At 39.0% G+C, this 22,049-nt stretch overlaps 1 long non-coding RNA gene across 2 annotated transcripts in view; it reads right to left on the bottom strand.

Moving 5' to 3' along the window:
- The window catches only part of LOC125153144 (uncharacterized), a 146,748-nt gene that overhangs the window by 67,639 nt on the left and 57,060 nt on the right, over positions 1-22,049 (bottom strand). For both annotated transcript variants that reach the window (XR_007147423.1, XR_007147422.1), the window contains one exon: positions 203-305. This is a non-coding gene — a long non-coding RNA (uncharacterized LOC125153144). The remainder of the gene's footprint in view (positions 1-202; positions 306-22,049) is intronic.

Genomic DNA, 22,049 nt, shown 5'->3' with positions numbered 1-22,049 from the left:
CAACACCAGAACTAACTCCACTAAATGCGAGTGTAAACTGGAACTGGCAGAGCACAAGGGATAATCCTCAACCAATAGAGATAGAAGGGAATAAATGCTTCAATTTCCCTGCCTTCTGGTGGACAACTTCAGATGTATTCCATACAGTTTCTTTCAGGGCTCTTGGTCAGATGGATCTCCAGTAAGCCATTCATTTACATACCTTTTATGGGGTTTTTTCTCTCCTCTGTCTCACTTTTCCCAGTCACTCATTTGTGCTTCCTGGATAGTCCTTAAATTGGAGTTTGCTTCTGCAGGAAACCAAACTAAGACAAAAACAGGTAGTTTTAATCATTCCCTAAATTATATGGTTTATAAAATAGTACTTCCTTACATATTTTCTGAAATATATGTATGTTTTTATATGCAGTTATACACATCAAAGTTTTTAGCAAATAAGATCAAATTATGTGATAAACACAAAAATACACCACACAGGTCCTCTGTAAAGAGGGAGCCTTTTCCCCCAGATACTGGAAGTCAGTATCTGTCAGTATCTGTCAGTATCCTCCAGCTGTGAGTCCACTCAAAGAATGCTCACATGTAGTGTGCACCTAGCCCCTGAGTGAGTTCAACACCCATATTGGGGCCTTGGTATTTGGGATAGGAGAGATCATAGAGAAGAAAACCAATGGAAAGCCATTGAAACTGTCCCCCATCCCTAGCCAAAAGATTAACTCTAAAACAATAGCACATTTCAAGGGTAGTTGGGAAGGTGATATTGGCCTAAAAGATCCTAACAATGCAGGGAATAACAGAAAGAAAAAAATGAGGAAAAAATGAAAAAGTTCAGAAACACATAGCACAACATCATACATACCAACATAAACATAAGAGAAGTCACAGGAGAAGAAAGAAAGGCAGCAAGAATATTTGAAAACATAATAATCAAAAACTTCCCAAATTGTATGAAAACGTTTTCTCTATACATCTGTGGAACTCAATAAACTCTTACAGGATAAAACCAAAGAAGTCCACACCTATACACATTATAGTCAAATTATAGAAAAAAAAAGAGTATATAAATAGTCTCAAGTGGGCCTGGTGATTTAATATATAATAGAGATGACATTTCAATTCACTGAGGAAATCTGGATTGTTCAGTTAACACCATTGGGCCATCAGATTAGTGATCTAGAAACAATAAATAAATTGTATCTCTCATTCATTCATTTTTTCCAAAATAAATTCTTAATTGATGAAATATTTACAAAAATATGAAACCTTAAACACACTAGGAAGAGGTTCTGGTCCAACATGGTAACATAGAGGGCTTCTGAGCTTCCCTCCTCTCATGGACACAACAAATCTACAACTACACATGGAGAAATTCCCTTTGAAAGAAATCTAGAAACTAACTGAGCAATTGCTATGGATTAGATGAACTACTCCCCACGCAGCAATATATAATCAGGAGGGAACCCACAACTCCCAACTACTCCTTGAAGAGCAAAGGTTTGGACCCAATATCTAGCACCCTAACTTTTAAAACTTACACCTGAAGGACAGGTCTGCAGAATACCTAGCTCTGAAAACAAATGAGGCTTGCACCCATGATACTCATAAGACTGTAACAAAGGAACCATTTTTAAGAAGATCATGAAGACTAGCTTTGGCTATACCCCCCCCCCCAATCCAGGGCTCAGCCCACAAGGAGCAGACAGACATACCCATTTCCCAATCTTTCCCTGAAAGAGGCTTATTTTGACATAGCTTATTTGTATACTTCAAAAGCTACTTCAGGGTCAGACTTCTTATTTAGCACGCATCATCTAAGACCTGACTGCAATTCTCCTGAGAGATTGAGGAGGCCAGTGGATGCCATCTCCACATTCCCCCACTGGCCCACTTCAGGTCACTGATGTCTCCCTGGAAGGAGTTTGTGCACATGTCTGGTGCCCCCAAATTAAAAGACAACCTTTGTAATGGGAGAAAATATTTGCAAATTATATATCTGATAGAGGCTTAATATCCAAATAGATAAAGAACTCATGCAATTGAACAGCCAAAAAAAAAAAAAGCCCAATTAAAAAATGGGCAGAGAAACTGAATAGACATTTTTCCAAAGAAGACATACAGATGGCCAACAAGTATATGAAAAGGTTCTCAACATCACTAATAATCGTCAGGGAAATTCAAATAAAAACCACAATGAGATATCACTCCTTATCTGTTAGGATAGCTATTATCAAGAAGATAAGAAATAATAAAGAGGGGATGTGGAGAAAAGAGAGCCTTCATGCACTGTTGGTGGGAATTTAAATTTGTGCAACTACTGTGAAAACATCATGGAAGTTCTTTAAAAATTTAAAAATAGAACTACCATATTATCCAAGATTCCACTACTGGCATCCACTTAAAGATAATGAACACCCTAGTTTGAAAAGATAAGTGCATCCCTATGTTTATTGCAGCATTATTTACAGTAGAAAGTATTTACAGTAGAAAAGATGGAAGCAACCAAAGTATCCATCAATAGATAAATGGATAAAGAAGATGTGGTGTATGTATACAGTGGAATATTACTCAACCATAAAAAGGAGATCTTTCCATTTACAACAACATGGATGGACCTACAGGGTATTATGCTAAGTGAAATTACACAATCAGAGAAAGACAAATGCCATATGACTTCACTTATATGTGGAATTAAAATAAATAAATAAATAAATAAATAAATAAACAAGCAAACAAAACAGATTCATGAATACAGAAAACAAACTGATGGTTGCCAAAGGGGAAGGATGAGTAAAATAGGTGAAGGGGATTAAGAGATGCAATATTCCAGTTATAAAATAAGTAAGTCATGGAGATGAAAAGTACGGCATAGGAATATAGTCAATAATATTGTAATAACATTGTATGGTGACTATACTTATCATGGTGAGCATTGAATAATATATGGAACTGTCAAGTCAGTATGTTGTACACCTGAAATTAATACATTATTGTAACATTATAACATTGTCTACTATACCTCAAAAATACAAAGAAAAGATAAAACATCAAATTTTAAAATTATACTTGTAAGGTGAAATAATTTTTGTAAATTCCAAAAATACTTAATAATTATTAAATAAAAATAAGTGTATATGTAGTAGAAGTATAAAAGCTTGAACAAAAGGAATAGTGATTTTATCTTAGTAGGAAAAGAGAGGAATCTGGTAGGATGAGTGATTTAAATTGTATATGAAATGATTTACTACCAAAAAAAGGAAAAATAAAAAATGTCCATTGTTAAATATTGAAGTTAAATATAGTGTTAATCATACAATAAAAAAAAAACACATTGAGATACCACCCTACCCATTTTAGAATGGCTATTACCAAAAACACAAGAAATAAGTGTTGGAGAGAATGTAGAGAAAAGGGAAAAGTTGTGTTGTGTTTGTGGGAATGTAAATTGGTGCAGCCACTATGGAAAACAATGTGGAGCTTCTTCAAAACATTAAAAATAGAACTACTATATATCCAGTAATCCCACTTCCAAGTAAATATCCAAAGGAAATGAAAAGAGGATATCCAAAAGATCTGCTCTCCCATGTTTATTGCAGTGTTATTCACAGTAGCCAAGATATGGAAACAATATATTCCCACTATATTTATATATATAATATATTTAAATATCTTATAGATATAGATATACACACTATATGATGGAATATTATTTAGCCATGAGAAAGAAGAAAATTCTGCTATTTGGGACAACATGGATGGATCTTTGAAGGCATTATGCTAAAAGTGAAATAAGCTATACAAAGAAAAATATAACAAGCCATCTTATATGTGAAATCCTAAAAATGCTGAACTCAGAAACAGAGAGTAGAAAACCAGTTGCCACAGGCTGGAGGATAAGAGAACAGGACAAGGTTGGTAAAAATGTACAAACTTTCAGCTAGAAGCTGAATGAGGTCTAAGGATCTAATGTAAAATATGTTGACTATAATTGATAACAATTATAAATTAAATTTGCTAAAAGAGTAGAACTTAAATATTCTCACCAAAAAAAAGGAAGAAGAAGAAAAGAAAAAAGACTAATGTGAGGTGATGGATGTGTTAATTAAGTAGATGAGAGAAATTCTTTCAAAATATATAGGTATATCAGATCACCATCATGTACACTTTAAATATCTTACAACTTTATATATCAATTATACCACAATAAAGCTGAAATTTTTAGAAAACAATAGGAAAAAAACACAAGTGAAAATATTTATTGTCTTAGAAAAAATCAGTTTTGCCAAAAAAACAAAATGTTATGAAGGGAAATATTGTCCATGCTGATTACATTAAATTTTTCAATTTCAGAGTAGCAGAAAGCAAAACCAAAATCAGAAGGAAAAACAAAATATAACTAAAATATTTGCAACACATTAAACACACAGAAGGCTTAATAGATAAATGTGTTAACAAATCAAAAAGAAAGGCATTCACAGAGAAAAGAAGAAATAAAATAGCTAACAAATAACAACCATGGTGACTATCACTCATATTTAAAGACAAAGTTAAAATGCAATCAACACAGGGTGCCTGGGTGACTCGGTTAAGCATCTGACTTGGGCTCAGGTCATGATCTCACAGTTTGTGGGATCTCACATCTGGCTCTGTGCTGGCAGCTTGGAGCCTGGAGCCTGCTTCAGATTCTGTGTCTCTCTCTCTCAATCTGCCCCTCCGCTGTTCTCATTCTCTCTCTCTCTTCTCTCTCTCTCTCTCTCTCTCAAATAAATAAACATTAAAAAAATTTAAATAAAATTTAAAAATGCAATCAAGCCATTTTCACATATCAGATTTTGTTTTATCTTCCTTAAATTTATGTCAGAGTAGACAAGGATGTAACTAATTTTTGTGGTCATTGTTTCACAATATATACATATATCAATCATCACATTGTATACATAATGCATACACATTGTATACATAATGTATACACATTGTATACATAAACTTACACAATGCTATATGTCAATTATCTCAATAAAGTTGGAGGGGGAAACATTAAAAGATGTAGTAATTAAGCCTTACACTGGATGGCAGTTTGGCAATATCCATTAGCATTTTTGCAGTTTATACCCTTTCTCCTAGAATTCCCACATGCAGCTATTTTACCCTGTAGAAACACTTATACAAAGTGCAAAAGAAATACATCCAATAGGATATTTATTACAATAAAGTAATAGTGAAAAAAACCAAATACTTAAATTCCCATTAAAGAGTTCAATCAAATTATGGGGTGCCTGGGTAGCTCAGTCAGCTGAGCATCCCACTTCGGCTCAGGTCATGATCTCGCGGGTTGTGAGTTTGAGCCCTGCATGGGGCTCTGTGCTGACAGCTCAGAGCCTGGAACCTGCTTTGGATTCTGTGTCTCCCTCTCTCTCTGCCCCTCCCCTGCTCATGTTCTGTCTCTCCCTCTCTCTCAAAAATAAACATTAAAAAAATAGTTCAATCAAATTATCCATTGTTGATGATGGTATTTAACATTATGTTACCTGCAAAGAAAAATTATGTTACCTACATTTAAAACTATATAAACCTGGGGCGCCTGGGTGGCTTAGTCGGTTGAGCATCTGACTTCAGCTCAGGTCATAATCTCGCAGTTCATGACATTAAGCCCTGCTTTGGGCTTTGTGCTGACAGCTCAGAGCCTGGAGCCTGCTTTGGGTTCCGTGTCTCCCTCTCTCTCTGCTCCTTCCCTGCTTACACTCTGTCTCTCTCTCAAAAATAAGTAAACATTTTAAAAAACTATATAAACTTTAAATGCTAATCACAGTATTTGTGTCATAGACTACAAATATGAAAACATTTCTTTTTTGTTAAATTTTATTAAATCCAAGCTAGTTAACATATAGTGTAGTAATGGTATTAGGAGTAGAATTTAGTGATTCATCACTTACATATAACACCTAGTGCTCATCCCAACAAGTGCCCTCCTTAATGCCCATCACCCATTTAGCCTATCCCCCCAGCCAACATCCCACCAACAACCTTTAGCTTGTTCTCTGCATTTAAGAGTTTCTTATGGTTTGGCTCCCTCTCTGTTTTTCTCTTATTTTCCCTTCCTTTCCCCAGGTTTGCCTGTTATGTTTTTTAAATTCCATACATGGGTGAAATCATATGATATTTGTCTTTCTCTGACTGACTTACTTCATTCAGCATAATACACTCTAGTTCCACCCACATTGTTGCAAATGGTTTAATTCTTTTTGATCGCCGAGTAATATTCCATTGGGTATATATACCACATCTTTATCCATTCGTCAGTTGATGGACATTTGGGATCTTTCTATAATTTGACTATTGTTGATAGTGCTGCTATAAATATTGGGTCCATGTGTCCCTTTGAATTAGCATTTTTTTATTCTTTGGATCAATATCTAGAAGTGCAATTTCTGTGTCATAGGGTAGTTCTATTTTTTTTTAATTAAAAATAGAAAACATTTCTGTATTAACTTTATACCAAGACTTCATCTCTGAAAGACAGAATGCGCAAAATGTTGCTTAGAAATACTGGGAAACAAGAGTTAGAGAATATCAGAATTGGAAGGACAATGAGAGATTATATAGTCCTCTATTTTTTTAATTTTTCATATGGAAAATTATTACCCAGAAAAGAGAAGTAACTTGCCCACATCACACAGAGATAGAGAAGGTATAAGACCTTGGGTCTACCAGTTTAGTTTTTGCTTATCAGGAAATCATAAGTCTTTTGGGGGCAGGTCCTCTGTCTCCTTTCCCTCTCATCCTCCACGATCCACACAGTGCAATGCACATAGTAGAGCTTTAATGCAAAAATTACAGAAGGAAGAACAAATAATTTTAAACAGTTGACTGATCATCACCCAATCTGCTTGGGCTGCCAAGACATATAATTTTCCATTATGATCTGTCTGCCCAGTTATTTTAAAGATCAGACCAGAAGAATTTCAAGGCATGATGCATCCTTTTCAGCACACTGACTAGAGTCAAATAGTTAAGCTCCTTCAGGCCAAATATCTCCCCACATCTTAATGTAATTTCATAATGCATATTAGGAAGATGTTACCTATAATTTACTGAACCTTTAGCCCAACATTTGAATTATTTTCTATGAAGCTCAATGTAAATCATTAACCCGGAGCTCAGAAATTTTGCCCCAATCCTGTGCCTTTTTACTGTAGCAAGACCCAGACTAGATATTCTGTTCCTCTTGATGAAATTTTTTTCTGTCTGGTTCTCCCGGAAACAAATGCTGAGACAAGGATTCAAGAGTAAGAAATTTATTTAGAAGGTAATCCCAGGAAACATAGGGAAGAGAGTAGGAAAGTAAGATAGAGCAGGAAGTAACAAATAAAAGGTGAGTTGAGCTAATTACCACTACAGACAACTAAGGCTTAATCTTTCTGGGGAACTCCAAGAGCCAGTGCAGAACACCATCTTCAGAGTTATATACCAGAGGGAAAAAGGGACTGGGGCATTTACACACCAACTCAATCCATCCTTCATTGTCACCTATTCCTGGAGGGCATTATCTTGCTCTTCTGGTCTTCCAAAATGTAAGAAGAATAAATTCTGGCCTCCAGAGAAAATGCTCAGGCAGTTGTAAGCCTGTATTAAGATGTTAAGACTCAAGGGAGTATGAGTGAGCCACAGACATTATCTCCTACATATATTTTGTCAGCAAAGAAATAGTTAAATTTCAACTAATAGGGAGGACTGAGTGAGAAGGAATTTAAATCTTGGGACCGGGCTTTAAAGAACTTTAGGTCAAGTCCCCACTCCTAAGATTGTATTTGTTGCCCAAAACGGTTGACCTATACATTCACTGACTTCTTCACATCTCTCAATGCAAAGAGAGACTTAAAAACTGTTTCAAGTTAATCAGAAGTAAAATATTTTGCCATAATAAAATCACTGTAGATGGAAATTGGAGCTACTCCATGAAAGAGAGTGTGTGCCTGAGCTCAGAGCTGCCAATGTGCACTTTATTGGTGCTGGGAAGAGGTAATTGAAGCAAAGCAGTTCCTCCCTAATGGTGGGTAAATGAGCTTTATCAGCTACTGCAGGAAGCTAATTATCACCAAGAGACTTTCTGAGCATGCTCCATGGAAGAGACCATCTGTGGTCGTTTCTGAGGATGTGCACCCAGCACTGGGAAGGCTCCACAAAGAGGGTCATGGCACCACTTCTGAGTTCCCCCATCCTTCCCTGACCTCTATCCCTCCCTTGCACTGTGCAAAAAGGCTCTCTCCCTTGTCACCACTCAACCATGGGGCAGTCAGGGACAATACCATTTCTCAAGGTGGGCACTTCACCTCCAGGGGCTCCAAGTCTTAGTCTGGGAGAGCTGTCACAGAAAAATGGAGCCCTGGAGGAAGGGGAGGAGTACCTTACAGTTCCAAACAGAGAGCAAGGAGGAAATAAAAAATTCATGAACCAAACCAGTGGTTTATAACTCGCCTTATGATGCCAGCTTTTGTCCAAGTGAAGGAGATGAAGGGAAAGGAATGTTAATGGAGCAGCTCTTATTGTTCTTAATGGGTAGGTGGGCGATTCTAGCCACAGGGCTGCTTGGGGTGACAGTCCTTGGCTGATTGATTAGCCACAGTTTTCCATTAAATTGAAAGGCTCCCTTTTGAACACTGGTCATGCACTTCATTTGAAAGAAAATCTTCTTGGTAGAGAGGAGGAGACAGACATGTGATTTATCGACTGCTCAGGAAGGAGTATATCTGTGCTTCAAACTCCCTGCACATTTTTGTCTGCTGTCTGTGCCTGGTGCACCTCATAAAACAGGAGTCAGGAGTCAGGAAGCAGGAGGAGGCATGGTAGGCAGATTCTGACATTTGATGGAAATTCTGAACCCTCCCATTCTCCACCAATGGTATTTTCACAATATGCAGAGGTAACTAGGAGATGGTTGAAGGGGAAAAAAACAATAAAAGCATAAAACTTTGCTCTTTAAGAGTAGAAGCACCACCAGTCCCATGTGCCAGGGCACATACAACCACTGCTCCCACAGACAGAGAGAGGGTTTTGCCCAAACCCTTTCCAAAGGTAAAATAACATGTTTCTTCATGAGGCTCTGCTTTTATAAAGTCCAAGAGGCCTGCAGGATGTAACTCCCCCAAAATTGCCATCTGCCACTCTACAAATCTGCCTGCAGATCCCTCCTTTTCCTGCCCTTCCAAGGATGGTATTGGAGGCCTTCTATAAGTGAATCTCAGCATTCTATGTTCACAATGGTCCCTGATGCTCTGACCACCAAAAGCTGTAGTCAAATGAATTACTTTTGGTCCTTTGAAATAGCCCTACATGTTCTTGTCTCCTCTAACTGGAGTTGTTGATCTCTCAGATCTCCACCTGTGCCAGTGAAGCTACTCAAGACTCAGCTCAATTGATGCCTCCCCACAAAGCCATTCCAGACCCTCCCCCTGTACCCTCATTGTGCTTCCGTGTCCCTCTTGTGCAGTGGCCAGAAGCCTCTTCTTTGTGTTGTACCTACTGATACACACACAGGTCTCCTCTACTGGGATCCACAGATTCCAGATGCAGGGATCACACCATTGAACCATGTGGGTGTATGTGTGTAATGTATATGTCTATGCATGTGCACACACACACACACATATACACAATAGGCATTCAATAAGTTATTATACAAACAGATAAATGAATAAACATTTTTCTGAGCTTTCTGGGACATAGCATTCTTTATCTTCACTAAAATTCAATGTACACAGTGGAAACCAGAGGTGGGGACATGAGGATGTGTGGGCAGTCCTAGTAGCCTGAACCCTGGCCCACTTGCCAATGTGCTCTGCCAAATAACCATCTTTAATAGGTTCAGTTGATACTTGCCAAGGTCTGGGCTATGTGCTTTACATTCATTATCTTATGTTAACTCTTGCCTCAATTCTGTGAAGATACCACTATTGCCTGTCAGATTAGATTAATTTCCAGATTAGAAACCAACTACAAGGGTTTAAATAAATTTCCTAAGGTGTCAAAACTAGTGTCAGGGCTGGTATCTGAATCCAGGTCCATTTTACTCTACACCTGTGCTTTTAATAATATGATATGCTACTTTTCCTGTTAGCCTTTCCCTTTGATTAATATGTAAGTTTCTCCAAGTTATTTGGATATTTATAACTCTTTTCTTCATGGGGCTTATCCCTGTACTGAGAAGAAACTTTTTGAAGTTAAAATCATGACATCATTCTAAGTTGCTAAGGGAAGTTACCTTCCCCAGAAACCTATTACTTCTCTCAAGAGCTCCCTATCTCCTTCCTTTAAGCAGGAAATATATGTGAAACAAGACCTTTAATTAGCTCTCACTATTAGCTCCTACATCCTGTAATAATTATCTTTGGCGATGTCATCTTGAATCCCCTGGGTAGCATGGATATTATGGACTATTAGAGGCTGTTCTGAAATCTGGCCGTCAGTCTGATTCATATTAGGCCAATTACTTTAACTAAAATTAAAATTTGTCAAGGATAGTTTGATGATGAGTCTTGGCAGCTAAAGGTAGCCCTTAACGAGCCATGTAGCACTCTTTGGCAGAAGCACAGTGGTTTTATCTCAAGGTGAAGGTCTGGTTGTTAGTGAAAGTACCAGAGATCAAAGGAAAAACTTCTCTAGATTTGTAGCCTTGGACAGACTCCCTGGCTCGGTGTCACTGGAATCCACCCAGCCAATAAGTGTCTAGTTCTCTTCTGTGGTACTTGGGGGTCCCCAATAAAGACCAAAGTAGAAAACAATGGATCCAGTGGCCATTGACTTTACAGTTTAGTTGGTATAACAGATCTATTAGTTGCCTACCTAATATCTATTTCCCTCATTTTAACAGATCCCTGGTTTTGTTGGAGCAGCAGTATGATCCACTAAAAATAATTTTTTGGCCAGACTTTTTTTTGTGAAAGCCAGTCTTATAATACAGTTATGGTTAATGAGACCTAAAGGGACCTTCAGGGTTTCTGGGTAAAAAAAGAAAGTATATATGGTTATTGTTTTCTTTTATCTCCTCTCCCTTCCTTCTGCTTGGAGTAAACATGCAATTTCTGGAAGTGTATCTGTTATCTTGAAAACATGAGGTGATAAGCTTAAGGATGAAATCCAACCTAAGAATGGCAGAACAGAGCTGAAGAAGAGGCTGGATTCTTGTACAATCCCTAGGCTGTTCACCTCCAAAATAAGTTGCTGTAGTTAGGTTTTTCTGTAACTTGCTGCTGTAGACATTTCCAGTAGGTACAGTTGGGGGGACAGATAAGGATACATAATTATGCCAAGTGAGCAGGGAAAATGAAATAGTGTGGTCAGCAGTCCTATCTAAAGACACCTTAAGGCAGTGGCTGAGTGTCAAAAGCAGATAAAAACAATGTGGGCTATCACAATCCTCTCTGCATGTGCCTTTTATAGCAATATTCATTCATTTATACATTCTCAGTGTATGGGGAATCTGCTATGCTTGTGTTAGACATTGGGTGTGCAATATTATAAATGCAATACAACTGTTCTACGGTTGTTTAAAAACATGAATACTTGTAGATTCTACATCTATAAAGTATACAATGTCCTACTCTGGCCACCCAAGCCAGGTGAGCCCTCTCTACCTAAGCCTCTAAGAAGATTCTTCTCTGATGCTTGGAAATTACCTGTTGTGTGCACTCATCATTGTATTCAGTATAAAAGCAGAACATTCAAGAACAGAAGGGCATTTTGAGACCACCTATCAAGATCAGTGTGCACCGAAGCAGTAAGTGCTGCAGTTCTCATTATATGTTGCTCAGCCTCATCTTTATTTTCTTTGCCTGATCTTTATGTAATAAATGTATTTCTAAAAATTTATTTTAAATTTATTCACATTTTAGATATGCTATGAGGGTTTACTGTTTTTATTATTTAAATCAATTTTTTCTGAAAAGTGAAAATTTTTTCCCTTAGTAGATCTGATTTTTGAATAATTAGGTATGCAATAGCACTGCTAAGAATTTGCCCAAGGGATACAGGAGTGCTGATGCATAAGAGCACTTGTACCCCAATGTTTATAGCAGCATTTTCAACAATAGCCAAACTATGGAAAGAGCCTAAATGTCCATCAACTGATGAATGGATAAAGAAATTGTGGTTTGTATACACAATGGAATACTACTTGGCAATGAGAAAGAATGAAATACGGCCTTTTGTAGCAACATGGATGGAACTGGAGAGTGTGATGCTAAGTGAAATAAGTCATACAGAGAAAGACAGATACCATTTGTTTTCACTCTTATGTGGATCCTGAGAAACTTAACAGAAGACCATTGGGGAAGGGAAGGAAAAAAAAGGGAGGGAGGAAGATAAACCATAAGAGACTCTTAAAAACTGAGACTAAACTGAGGGTTTATGGGGGGTGGGAGAGAGTGGAAAGTGGGTAATGGGAATTGAGGAGGGCACCTGTTGGGATGAGCACTGGGTGTTGTATGGAAACCAATTTGACAATAAATTTCATATTAAAAAAATGAATAATTGGGTATCAAATTTTTATGCCAAAAATCTGAAATAATGTTAATAAAGTATTATGAAAAATTCACCTGTGATAAAGTCAATTTTGTGGCACCTACACCCACTCTACCTGCAGCCTTCTCTATCTACACTAAAGGGAATTTATCCTTCTAGGTATTTAGGCAAAAAAAAAAAATACTATCTTTCTTGACACCTTTCTTTCCTTTACTCCTTATGCAATCCCTTAGTAAATACTGTTGATTCCATTTCCAAAATACACACAGAATCTGGACCCCCACCACCACCTCCCCTGCCACCATGCTAGTCATCTCTCTCCTAAATCATTGCAACAGCCTCCTCACAGATCTCTCTGCTCTTATCATCACCTTCCTACAGTCTCTTATCCACACAGTGATATGAGTAATCCTTTCATTTGTTCATTTTCTTTTAATTGAAGTATAGTTGACACAAAATGTGACATTAGTTTCAAGTGTACAACATAGTGATTCAACAAGTTTATGCATTGCAGCTATGCTCGCCACAAGTGTAGCTACCATCTGTCACTATACATTATAATAATACCACTGACTATATTTCTTATGTCATATCTTTTATTCTTCTGACTTATTCATTCTGTAACTGGAAGCTCTATCTCCCACACCCCTTCACCCATCTCTCCACCCACCTCCCCCTGGTAACCACCAGTTTGTTCTCTGTATTTATGGGTTTATTTCTGCTTTTTGTTTGTTTGTTTGTTTGTTTATTCTGTCCAAGTGATCCTTTTAGGATACAAGTCCAACCAAGGAAGAATTATGCTCAGAACCCTTCACTGGCTCCTATCTCGCTCAGAGTAAAATCCAAAGTTCTCCCAGTATCCAAGGAGGCCCTACCTAATCAGACCATGTCCCTTCCCTCACTGTTGTCCCACAACTCTTCCCTCTTCTCGGAATGCTCCATCAGCACTGGCCAGGAACTCCTCAAACCTGCCCAGCTCCTTAGGGTCTGTCTACTGGGTGTTAATTCTGTCTGGAATGCTCTTCTCCTTGATATCTTTGGGACTGAATGCTCCTCCTCCTTCGCCTCTTTTTTCATGTCATCTTGTGGGATGGATAAGGGCCAGGGTGTGGGGACAAGGTTGGGTAGAAGGGGCTTAAGCATCCTCCACTCTTCTCTTTTTAACCAGAGTAGCTTCAATTTTGTGTGTTTTATACATTGGAGTTTCATGTAAGATTTGAATTGAAAAAAGGATTCCACTGCCTTAACAGAAAGTTTGAAAAAACACCAAATTGAAAAGGGAAATAATGGTAGTTGGGAGATTTGTTAGACATAATTTCTGAAATTCAGATGAGAAATGATAAGGGAGGGACCAGAGTGGTAGTTACGTGAGTGTAAAGAAATGAATCAACTTGAGAAATATGTATGAGGCAAATTCACGAAAAGTGTTACTTAATTGGCTGTGGGGTATAAGAAAGAGTTCAGGACATTCTCAGGCTTCTGAACAGAATTCTGGGTATGTGGTAATCATTTATATAAAGTAGGTGTGGTGTCTTAGGTGGGAAATGCAACTCTATTGAGTTTGAGGTGTTGGGGACATTCATCAGGAAACTACCAAAAGTCAAGGATAAGGTCAGGTAGGAACAGAGATGCAGGAGCCATTATTAAAAATAAGAATAGCTTCCATTTGTTGAGGGCTGGCTGTATGTCAATATTGAGCTAAACACTTCATCTCATACGGTTATTATAAGGACTTCATAAACATACAGCATATTTGTTTCAAGTTGGTTCTCTGCTCCTCCCATTTGCTTAAGTTAGTGTAAAGTAGAAGGTTAATGAGGAAAGAAGGTACTTTGTAGTAACCATGGACAAGGAAGCTGAATGACCTCGGGAAGAACTAGAACCACACTTGAACACCCTCAGGACTGTTCTCCCACCTCTTGTCTGTACTCTTCTACAAAGGTCAGCTTCACTGTGCTTCACAGAAACAGAGCAGCTCACACTGGGCCCAGTTCACCTGGTAGAATATGACCACCAACAACTCCCAAGCTTGATATGTGTCAGCACTCTTTCTCAGTCCTAAGTATGAATCCCTAGGGAAATGATTCAGTTGGCTCAGCTTGTGATGCCCATCTCTGAACCAATCACTTGTAGCCAGCAGGCAAGGACACAGAGAAATCACGTGGTTGGAAGATGTTTCCACAATACACAGTGGTGATGGGGTAGTTCCCAGAAAAGATAAAGAGCTGGACAGACAAATCAAGATATGTCTTCTATAAAAGCTGTCATCACACCATTTTACAGATGAGCAATTGTAGAAGCTACATAAGTGAATGAAATGTCCCAGGGAGACTACAAAAAGAGTAGGAAGGGACCAAGGAGTACTGTTCAGGCTTATGTTTGTGGGTTAATTGGAAGAAGAGATGCTAGAGAAGGAGCCATTAAAAAACCCTTTTGATGCCACACTTGTATCCTCTGAGCCTGTCCGGGAAGATGTTGACAGACAGTTCCAATTCATGCTGGTGGTTTCCTGGGTCTCTGCCTGAGAATGTTCTTGACCAGTGGACTATGTGCTGGCCTCACACAAGGAAAGACAGAAGTGCCAGAGTTAACCAATGAGTAATGATAAATAAATATTCAGTCCTTTGGGCAACAATTCTGAGGTATATTCTAAAAAGTCATCAGCTTGGCTCCAATGGAAGATGGAGGCATTGAAGGACGCTGGTCTCACCTCATCCTGCTGATCGCTAAGACTCCACCCACATCTGCTAAATAACCCAGAAAGCTACCAGAAGACTAGCAGAACAGACTCTCCAGAGCCAAGCATAGACAAGAGCCCACGGAAGAGGGTAGGAAGGGCGGAAAGGCAGTGCATGCTACATGGACTGGCAGGAGGGAGCCAGGGCGGTAGAGGGGCAGCCAGCCTGGCAAGGCAGAACCCCTGAAGTCTGGCTTGCAAAAGCAGATGGTCCAGACTCCATGAGTTCTGACAGCCAGGGGGACTTAACATCTGGAATGTTAAAAGTCAATGCTCTGCTCTCAGAGAGCAGGGAGCGTGAGAGGACACCAGGAGGGAGAGTTGTTGAGCCCTGGAAGACAGAGCTCAGCTCAGAGGGGAACAAAGGCGCTGGAAAGTGCCATATCCTTCTCCCATCCCCCAACCGAAATTCCAAAGGGAACCAGTTCCTATCACCGAACTTGCTTGCAATGTGCAAATGCCCAAACTTGTGCTTCTGTGAATCCATCCCTCCAACGGGCCTGCCTCCCTCCCGGTGCTGCAGGGCCCCTCCTGCAGGGGACCACCCACGACAAAGCTAGCTAAGCCTACCCCTCCTACCTCTGTGCACCTTGCAGATCCAATCTGGCTAATACACCCTTGGCCAGATCCCATTGGAGCAGCACCACAAGCCTGGCAGTGAGCAAGTAGCCCAGACAGGGACCACACCACTTCACAGTGAGTCCTGCCCCTGGGAGAGGGCAAGATAAGGTACAAACCAGCCTGACTGTGGCCCCAGTGGTGGGCTGGGGGCAGACATCGGGTCTGACTGTGGCCCCGCCCACCAACACAAGTTTCTCCCAACAGCACAGGGGAAGTGCCCTGCAGTTTGGAGCTACCGCAGGGACTGCCAAAATGATGAAACGGAAGAAATCTCCTCAAAAGAAACTCCAGGAAGTAGTGACAGCTAATGAATTGATCAAAAACGATTTAAGCAATATAATGGAACAAGAAATTAGAATAATAGTCATAAAATTAATCACTGGACTTGAAAGAGGAATAGAGGACAAGCAGAGAATCTATTGCTAAAGAGACCTGGGACTAAGAAATAGTCATGAGGAGCTAAAATATACTCAAATGAGGTGCAAAATAAAATGGAGATGACCACAGCTCGGATTGAAGAGGCACAGGAGAGAACAGGTTAATTAGAGGAAAAAATTATGGAAAAAGAGGAAGCTGAAAAAAAGAGAGATAAAAAAATCCAGGAGTATGAGCAGAGAATTAGAGAACTAAGTAATGCAATCAAACAGAACAATCTCCGTATCATAGGAATTCCAGAAGAAGAAGAGAGAGAGAAAGGGGCTGAAGGTGTACTGGAACAAATCATAGCTGAGAAGTTCCCTGATCTAAGGGAGGAAAAAGACATTGAAATCCAAAAGTCATAGAGAACTCCCTTCAGATGTAACTTGAATCAATCTTCTACACAACATATCATAGTGATACTGGCAAAATACAAGGATAAAGAGAAAATTCTGAAAGCAGCTAGGGATAAACAGGCCCTAACTTACAATGGTAGACACATAAGGGTAGTAGCAGACCTATCTACTAAAACTTGGCAGGCCAGAAAGGAATGGCAGGAAATCTTCAATGTGATGAACAGGAAAAATATGAGCCAAGAATCTTTTATCTAGCAAGTCTGTAATTCAGAATAGAAGGAGAGATAAAGGTCTTCCCAAACAAACAAAAACTGAAGGAATTCATCACCACTAAACGAGCCCTATAAGAGATCCTACAGGGGATTCTGTGACTGAAACATTGCAAGGACCACAAGGCACCAGAGATATTACTACAAGCATGAAACCTACAGACATCACAATGACCCTAAACCCATATCATTCAATAATAACACTGAATGTAAATGGACTAAATGCACCAACCAAAAGACATAGAGTATCAGAATGGATTAAAAACAAAAAAAAACCAACCAAGACGCATCTATTTGCCGTCTACAAGAGACTCATTTTAGACCTGAGGACACCTTCAGATTGAAAGTGAGGGGATGGAGAACTATCTACCATGCTACTGGAGGTCAAAAGAAAGCTGGAGTAGCCATACTTATATCAGACAAACTAGACTTTAAATTAAAGGCTACAACAAGAGAGGAAAAAGGGCATTATAATATAATTACAGGGTCTATCCATCAGGAAGAGCTAACAATTATAAATGTCTATGTGCTGAATACGGGAGCCCCCCCAAATATATAAAACAATTAATGACAAATATGAGCAACCTTATTGATAAGAATGTAGCAATTGCAGGGGATTTTAATACCCCACTTACAACAATGGATAGATCATCTAGACACACGGTCAAAAAAGAAACAAGAGCACTGAATGATACATTGGATCAGATGGACTTGACAGATATATTTAGAACTCTGCATCCCAAAGCAGCAGAATATACTTTCTCCTCGAGTGCACATGGAACATTCTCCAAGATAGATCACATACTGGGTCACAAAACAGCCCTTCATAAGTACAAAAGAATTGAGATCATACCATGCACACTATCAGACCATAATGCTATGAAACTTAAAATAAACCACAGGAAAATGTCTAGACAACCTCCAAAAGCATGGAGGTTAAAGAACACCCTACTAAAGAATGAAGTGGTCAACCAGGCAATTAGAGAAGAAATTAAAAAATATATGGAAACAAATGGAAATGAAAATACAAGAACCAAATGCTTTGGGATGCAGCAATGGCACTCCTGAGAGGAAAATACATTGCAATCCAGGCCTATCTAAAGAAACAAGAAAAATCCCAAATAAAAAATCTAACAGCACACCTAAAGGAAATAGAAACAGAACAGTAAAGACACCCCAAATCCAGCAGAAGAAGAGAAATAATAAAGATCAGAGCAGAAATAAACAATATAGAATCTAAAAAAACTGTAGAGCAGATCAAGGAAACCAAGAGTTGGTTTTTTGAAAAAAAAAAAAAAAATGATAAAGCTCTAGCCAGGCTTCTCAAAAAGAAAAGGGAGATGACCCAAATAGGTAAAATCATGAATGAAAATGGAATTATTACAACCAATCCCTCAGAAATACAAGCAATTATCAGGGAATGCTATGAAAAATTATATGCCAACAAACTGGACAACCTGGAAGAAATGGACAAATTCCTAAGAATACCAAAGCATTCGCTGCATCCCAAATCATTTGGATTGTTGTATTTTCATTTTCATTTGTTTCCATATATTTTTAAATTTCCTCTCTATTTGCCTGGTTGGCAACTTCATTCTTTAGTACAGTGTTCTTTAACCTCCATGCTTTTGGAGGTTTTCCCGACTCTTTCCTGTGGTTGATTTCAAGCTTCATAGCATTGTGGTCTGAAAGTATGCATGGTATGATTTCAATTCTTGTATACTTATGAAGGGCTGCTTTGTATGTATGTATACTTTGATAAAGAGAGCTGGCCATGGTTGCCAGCTACATGTTGAACAAATTGTTAAATTGAGATATTGTCCACACAATGTCCTTTCTCAGACACCATCTCTAAAATAGTATTTTACAGGGGCGCCTGGGTGGCGCAGTCGGTTAAGCGTCCGACTTCAGCCAGGTCACGATCTCACGGTCCGTGAGTTCGAGCCCCACGTCAGGCTCTGGGCTGATGGCTCAGAGCCTGGAGCCTGTTTCCGATTCTGTGTCTCCCTCTCTCTCTGCCCCTCCCCCGTTCATGCTCTGTCTCTCTCTGTCCCAAAAATAAATAAAAAAACGTTGAAAAAAAAAATTTAAAAAAAAAAATAAAATAGTATTTTACATTATATTTCCAGGAATGAGAAATATATTTTCAGGGAGTACTTTTCTTCCTACCCAGTGCCCCTTGTAATAATCATGTTTTACGTTTGCACTTTGTACTTTCAGCTTTGGTAAAGGGTTTGCATACCATTATCTACTTTTAACTTTATAACAACCACCTTGTAAGAGTTTAGAGTAGGAGTTATCAGGCCCATTTAACAGGCTGAGATCAAGAGAGACTCTACCCATTAGGCCCTGACTCCCACCCTGAGCGCCCCTACCTCCTAAACCAAGCAACTGATCCCTGACCTATTGTTCCTGGGCTTAACCCTATTTTTACTCCTCTCGGGTTTATAGTTTGATATTTAGCATTCCAACACCATTAGGATGGGGGCAAAGAGAGCCTAACTACATGAGAATTCTGCCTGTAGTGAGTAAGAGGATTTTAGGATTCAGCACTGAAAGAGAAGCCAGAAACCTGGGGTTCAAACTCCGGCCTTACTCTGCACTACTTGTGTGACTTTAGAAGGTAGGCTATCCAAACATCTGAGACACAGTTGCATTTAAATTGAAAAAAAATTTGAAATGTATTCTTAGTTCCAGAACAGCCCTAAGGATTTAAATCTCTGCCCTGCCATGAATCATGTAAGAGTGTTTGAGGGACAAAAGAGCTCATGTAAATCTTTTAAACATGATGTTACAAAAAAAAATGTGATTATCGATCTTTGTCATCTATAAATGTTCCTCAATACCTCATTTATACCAAAATAATCAATTTTTCTTTATGAAAAAGTTTATTTAAGACCCAATCATTTTAATAGTAATACTGAAACTCAAATGAAAAGAAAACCTCCATAGTCCCCCACCAACCCAATACATTCTTTTCTGTGTGTGCCCACCAACCCAATATATTATTTTCTCTCTCTCTGTGTGTGTGTGTGTGTGTGTGTGTGTGTATTCAACTTTGTTCCTTGTTCATAAGCTAATCTGTCTTATTATACTGTGACTTCTACATTTATCCATACTGTTACATCATGCACTACCAAAAACAAAGGAAAGACAAAATATGCAACCAGTCATTTCTCCTTTTTCGCACCTTATGCCCAACCCCTTTCATTGGCAAACAGAGAATAAATGGCCTTGGAGTTGATATCATATAAAATGAAGATACAGAGAAAGGCCTGAATGACTCATCAAAACTCTAATGTAGTCTATTAGCACATTCTGAAATTACAGAAATGTTCTATATCTGTACTGACCAGTTTGGTGACCACTAGCCATATGTGACTCTAGAGTATTTGAAAAGTGTTTAATGTAAACAGGAAACTAAACGTTTGATTTCATTCACTTTTTTTGAGAGAGAGAGAGAGAGAGAGAGAGAGAGAGAAAGATGGAGGGTGAGAGAGAGAAAAGAAATTTTAAGCAGACTCCATATGAAGCACAGAGCCTGATGCAGGGCTTCATCTCACAACTAGGAGATCATGACCTGAGCCAAAATCAAGAGTCAGACACTTAACAGACTGAGCCACCCAGGTGCCCCAATTTTACTCACTTTTAATTAATTTAAATTTAAAGAGTCACATGTTGCTTGTGACTTGTGTATTTGTATAGCACAGAAATAGTTAGGCTGAGTAGACAGCTGGCTAAATTTCGGTAATAAATCATAGCATGCTTCCCACTCAGGGCCAAGGCCCCTGAGGTCCAAAATTCTGTCCCTTACTAAGCATACTGGTCATTTGTCACTTTTTGGCTCCACAGGATCCATTTCCCTCTTAAAAGCATACAAATTACCTTTGGTTACCTACTATTTCAGACAGTATCCATGAGACAGTAAACCCAGGATCTTGTCTCCTGCTAGAAAGAATAAAAAGGTACAACTAGAGAATGGGCATGTGGTCCAAGCCCTCCTAATCAGATGGCTCTTCTAAGTATCTGGAATATTAGACTGCAAAATGACTCAATCTGTCCATTGCAGTGGTAGAAGTGGATCAGATGTTGCTAGCCACATGGCAAGGACTACCATATTCACCCTTTTCATCTCTAACCCATATTCATCTCTAACTCCCCCAGTCCTGCTTATTCTCAAACCTGGTTTTCAACATCCAGCATACTTCTCATAAGTTCCTTTCTTCACAAATTAGTGACACACTGTTGTTTGCAAACTAGAAATTCTAGCAGGCCATTACGATGAGCTAACAATGGGTCTGAGAGCGCTTCCTATGTATTCTGACCCCAGAATGTGTTCCAAGTGCTCCCTCGTTGCCATTCTTCCCTTGGTATGGTCCAGTCACCCAGAAACTAACATTATGGCTATTTATGTTTGCAACCTACAGCATATTGAAGACAAAAAGTACCACAGATTTTGCTCCCTTGCTGTGAAATAGGGCTGTCAATTTCTAATCTTAGTATGCCCATTGTCTGTCTAGGATCCTGGTGTACATGAATGGATGTACCTGGTGTACATACATGATCCAGAGCCAGAGGAACCCATCTTAACACTGGCACATAAACATCTCATCTAGGCATAGAACCTTTATATCTGGGCCTGGAGAGAGCTCTTAGTGCTCAAAGGATCAACCAGGACCAAAGAACTAGCCTCAAAGTATTCCTTCAACGACTTGAGCAATCAGAGAGGCAGAGCATTCCCAGTACTCCACTTAACTCATTTCATTAGTGTGATATAACCCAGCAAAGTGAGCAGCTTTGCTTTTGAATTCTGACACTTCGAAGACATGTGCTGATTACCAACAGTGCAACCATGAAATGGCACTATGGGGAACACTTTTTAACATATTTACCTAATTAGTGCATTATAAAGTGTAATGTGATTTCTTGCCTTATCCTGTCATTAGTTTTATGAGAATCTTTAAGAAATGACAGAGCCAGAAGGGGAAAGGAAGAAGCATATTGTGCCCAATTCCATATGCTTCCCAAATGGCCCACACCGTCCTTGAATTTAACATGGTGCACATGAAGCACCCCAGAGCTCAGCACAAGGGCTTGATGGCTTTAACAGAATGGTGGGGAGAGACTCCCCCAAGC

The sequence above is a fragment of the Prionailurus viverrinus genome, chromosome E2 (assembly GCF_022837055.1).
Source record: "Prionailurus viverrinus isolate Anna chromosome E2, UM_Priviv_1.0, whole genome shotgun sequence".
Classification (NCBI taxonomy): Eukaryota; Metazoa; Chordata; class Mammalia; order Carnivora; family Felidae; genus Prionailurus; species Prionailurus viverrinus.
The sequence above is the reverse complement of the archived record's forward strand: the minus strand, read 5'-3'. Positions and strand labels throughout refer to the sequence as shown.